The sequence below is a fragment of the Elephantulus edwardii genome, unplaced genomic scaffold, assembly GCF_000299155.1.
Source record: "Elephantulus edwardii isolate Elephantulus edwardi_28Jun2011 unplaced genomic scaffold, EleEdw1.0 scaffold00321, whole genome shotgun sequence".
Taxonomy (NCBI): Eukaryota; Metazoa; Chordata; class Mammalia; order Macroscelidea; family Macroscelididae; genus Elephantulus; species Elephantulus edwardii.
The window spans coordinates 1,295,316-1,300,587 of NW_006400071.1; the positions used below are offsets into that span (position 1 = coordinate 1,295,316).

At 40.3% G+C, this 5,272-nt stretch overlaps 1 pseudogene; it reads right to left on the reverse strand.

The window, feature by feature from the left end:
* Window positions 1-2,264: 2,264 nt before the first annotated feature.
* Window positions 2,265-3,065, reverse strand: LOC102861024 (annotated as a pseudogene).
* Window positions 3,066-5,272: the final 2,207 nt, after the last annotated feature.

Here is a 5,272-nt window from a genome sequence, read left to right on the forward strand (position 1 = left end):
ATGGATAGCTAGGAAAACAAACAGATTCATCCTGGAAAGGGTTAAACTGGGCGGCTCCTTAGAGGCAAAGATTCTGAGGCTCCGTCTAACATACTTTGCACATGTTGTAAGGAGGGACCGGGTCCTTGGAGAAGGACGTCATGCTTGGTAGGGTGGAGGGACAGTGCAGGAGGGGAAGGCTCTCTATGAGGTGGATTGATTCAGTGACTGGGGTAATTGGGATGGGAGTGTCAGAGACAGTGCGATTGGCACTCGACAGAGCAGAGTTTAGGGCTGTTGTACATAGGGTCACTAAGAGTCGCAAGTGACTCGATGCTACATAACAACAACAACAACAATTCAATCTGTATGTTGAGCAAATTATTTGAGAAGCTAGACTGTGAAGAACAATGTGACATCAGGATTGGAGGAAGGGTCACTGTCGTCCTGCCTTAGGCAGAGAACACATTGCTGTTTGTATAAAGTGAAGACGATGTAAAACACTTACTACAGAAGATCAGAGACTGACTCCAACTTTCAATATGGGTTACCTCTTAATATCTATAAAATATAAATAATCACCACTGGAACTATCAGCAACATCATGATAGATGAGAAAAGATTGAAATTGTCAATGATTTCATTTTACTGGGATCCACAACCAATCTCCACAGTAGCAGCAGTCAAGAAATCTAAAGACGTGTTACATTGGGGAAACCTGCAGTCAAAGATCTCTCCAACGTTCTAAAGAGCAAGGATGTAAGTTTAAAGACTGAGGCAAGCCTGATCTAAGCCATGCTATTTTCTGAATAGCTAAAACAGAAGAAGAATCAATGCTTTCAATTGTGGTTTTGGCAGAGTATAGCTGCTCTGTGAGAGAAAGATGGGCAACCTTCTCCTGTGTACAATTAACTGCCTCTGAAAACTCACTGGAGGATCAGCAATGAGTTGGTTTTGACCTGATGGTACACCACCACACCACCACCAACACCACAACCAAAAGAACAGACTTGTTCTGAAGAAAGTGAAACTAGAGTTCTCCTTAGAGGCAAGGATGTTGAAACTTCATCTTACAGACATCGGACATATTGTCCAGGAACACCAGACCTTGGAGAGAGACATCATGCTGGGAAAGGTAATTATTATGTGCTTTCAGGTTGCTTGCAACTCATAGTGACCCTATGTACAACAGCTCTGAACCCTGCTCTATGCTGTGCCAACCTTATTGTCTCTGACACACCTACCCCTGTTTCCCCAGTGATTGACTAAATCCATCTCATGGCTTGAATCAGATACACCTTAGTCCTCAAACTGACATCATTACTCCTCAATAATTTGGAGAGGTCCGTAATTACAGACTTTCCCAGGGCAATGTGTCTCCTTATTTCCTGACTGCTGGTACCAAAGGTGCTAATTATGGATTCAAGCAAGATGAAGCTGTTGACAATTTCAGTCTCCTCTCTATCCATCATGATGTTACCTATCAGTTCAGTGGTAAGAATCTTTGTTTTCTTGACCTTGAGATGCAATTCTTACCTAAACCTGCATTCCTTGATCTTCTGCATTAAGTGCTTCGAGCCATTCTCCCTTTCAGCAAGAAAGGTTGTGTCATCTGCATAACAGGTTATAGATGAGTTTCTCTCTGATCCTGATGCCACACTCCTCTTCATAGGGTCCAGCGTCTAGAATAATTTGCTCAGCATTCAGATGAAATACATATGGAGAGAGAATACAACCCTGACACACTCCCATCTCAATTTTAAACCATGCAATGTTCCCTTGCTCTGTTTGCACAACAGCCTCCTGGTCAAGGTATAGGTTTCACACGAGCACAATTGTTCTGGGATTCCCATTCTTCTTAGTGTCAGCCACAACTTGATATAATCCACACAGTGAAATGCCTTTGCATAGTCAATTAATCACAACTAGACAAATAGCGATGGGCTGGTAGCCTCTTGTTTAAATCAATCAGGACCTGGTGGGTAGACTTTTATATTTAAAGATCGGGTGAATCCTGCCTATGAGTCTCCAATTGGAGCTGTCTCCTGTGTGAAGTAGTTGGGTTCTGGAAGATAGATTGTTGTTTTGTTTTGTTTTTTCTCTATTATGAATAATTTGGTTTAATAAAAGTCTATAAATAAGTCTGTCCTTTCTTCTTTAAAAAACCAACTAAAAAAAAAAAAGCAAGCAAACAAACAAAAAAACCAGCTGAAGAAAGAACGCTCAACAAACTTTACAAGAACTACTGTTGGAAAAACCTAGCTAGAAAAATGAAGAGACTCCTATCAGGTGATGGCACGGCACGCAGGAGGGTCCAGGTGGAACAGGAGCACCACCAGGCATCCTGTGTTAGCTCTCTTCTCAATCACTCTTCTCTTCCCTTGGTAATGTCTATATTCTGGCTTCAGCTCCCATGTGTTTTTGTGGGTCCCTTTTACATTCTGAATACCAATTTCTCTTAAGATTTCCTTCAGGTATAGCACAGGATGCTTTGTGATGTCCACCAAGTCCTTCAGGTTATAATACTGATGCTTCTCAAAAGCGGTAAACAGCATATCTAAAAGATATTGTTTATCAGCTTGAGCTCGCTTTCTGTCTTCTTTCTTTTTCCTTTCATATTCAATATTGTATTGATGGTTAGCAACAGGTTTGTAATTGGTTGTTACAACTTTGTCCAGCTGTTGGGAAAGTCTTACTGGCTTGGAAGATTCTTTATTTGCAATCTTTTTAATCTCATGTAGTTTTCACTGGCAGCAGGTCGACATTCAGCTCTTTGTACCACTATTCCTTCCAATGAAAGTTTATCTGATGAGCTTTCGGTAAACACTGTTAATGTCTGTCCACCAATGCTCTGCAAGACAAATGGATGTTCTCTAGGTGCACTGACTGAAGCTGGTTTTTGGCCGATATCATGAATATTTGCAAGATCTTCATTCAAGGTAAATGACCTCTGTCCTTCCTTGAGTCTTGGCAATCCGCAGTTTCCCAACTTCGCCTCTTCCTGGAACTTTTGTCCACTACTGGGACAAGTATTTAGGAACCTTGACCAGCCACACTCCCGTGTTCTGTTTGGCTCCAGTGAGATCGAGTCAGCTGCACTCTGCCATGGGTCTGTCACAGGCCCTCAGTGCCCTGAGAAATCTGCGGAGGGTCTGCGGGAGGTAGATTGTTTTGATCTATTTGAAAGTCAGGTGTAAACTGTTTGATTAATTTTTATTTTGCTAACAATCCAGTGTAAGCTGATTGGCCATTTTTATTTAATTACCAAGCCACTGTGGTCTGGAAGCTTCTTGTTTAAATCAGTCAGGCCTTTATATTTAAAAGTCGGTTGGGTCTTGCCAAGAGTTTCCAATTGGAGCCCCTCCTGTGTGAAGCAGTTCAAGTCTGGAGGGCAGATTGTTTTGATTTATTTGAAAGTCAGGTGAACAATAATAATATATCCCATGAATTATTTGGAACATATTTATACTGAACAAAATCCAAACATAAACTTATTTACTTTAAATAGAAATTTAATTGGACTTTTTGTAATTTTGTTGTTTAAAATTTTGTGATAGAGGGAGATCTGGTGTCCTACTGGCAAGAAGCTGAACTGCAATCCCAGAGGTGCGTGGTTTGAATCAACCAGACGGTCCGCTGGAGAAGGAGAGACGATCTCCTCCTGTATGGGTCAGATCCAATTTGACGGTAAACACACAAAAAATAATAAAATAAAAGAAAATTAAATTTTGTGGTTGAACATATTTAAACATAACATTTGTCACTTTAATAATTTTATGTGACTTTAATATGTTCGCAATGTTGTGTAACCATTGTCACCATCTATTACCAAAACTTTGCCATAAACTCAAGCAGATTCATGGTCCCCATTATATAATAACTCACTATACCGCACTAGTCATCCTCCTGCTAACCACTAATCTACTTCCTGTCTCTAGTGGACTGTTACCCATTCTAGATATTACGAGTAATTGGGATCATACAATATTGGTTCTTTTGTGTCTGACTTCTATTTAACTTTTTTTGAGATTTATCCCATGTTGTTGCTTTACCTCAATGTTATTTCTCTTTATGGTTGAATGATTATTTTTAGTTAGTAACTCTGGAAACATTATGTTTTTGTTCTTGTTAGGTGTCATTGAATATGATTCATAGTGACCCTATACACAAAAGTTTTGGACCCTGTTGTATTTTGTTCCATCATCATCATCATCTCTGACATACTTAAGCCCATTACTTCGGTCACTGTCAATCCATCTCATTGAGGGTCTTCTTCACTTGTTCACTCTTGTTCACTGACCCTCCCCCTTTCCAAGCATGATGATCCTCTTCAAGGAATAACCTCTCCTAGTAACATGCCCAAAGCATGTCAGACAAAGTTTTGTTATCTTTGCTGGCAAGGAGCATTCTAGCTGTACTTTCTCCAAGATCTGTTGATTCTTTTAGCAGTCCATGGGCTATTCAGCACTTTTCCCCAACACCACAGCTCAAAGGCATCAATTTTTGTATCATCCTTATTCACCTCTCAGATACATAGCAATTGATTGAGAAAAGACCATGGCCTGAATCCAGCACACTTTAGTCTTTAAACTGGCATCATTGCTCTTCAGTAATTTGGAGAGGTCCCTGACAGCAGAGTTTCCTAATGCAATGCATCTCCTGACCTCCTGACTGCTGGTATCAAGGGTGTGGATCTAACTTAGATGAAACTGTTGACAACTTCAAACTTTTCTCCATTTATCCAGATGATACATATCTGTCCAATGGTGAAGATTTTTGTCTTCTTGATGTTGAGATGTAATCCATATTACATCTGTAATCTTTGATTGGAAGAAGGATGGGCAATCTCCTCCCAAGCAAATAACTGTCTCTGAAAACTCACCAGAGAGTCAGTTATGAGTTGGTGCCAACTTGATGGTACACAATGACAACAACAACCACCTTTGATTTTCTATAGCAAGAATCTCAAGCCCTCCTCACTTTCAGCAAGCCAGGTTTTGTTTTCCACATAATTCAGGTTATTGACTCATCAACAACCCACATTATACATATTATGTTAAGTTCATTGACTTACCCAATGATAATGAACACTTTCTTCTATTTGTTATCCCTTGCTATTATTCCTTTGGCTTGTTGTTGACATTGTTATATGCCATCAAGTTGCCTGTGACTCATGGTGGCCCTGTGTACAATAGCTCTAAACCCAGCCCTATTCTGAGCCAGACTCACTGTGTCTGACACACCTACCCCCATTATCCTAGTTATTGTGTCAATCCATCTCATTTGGGGTCTT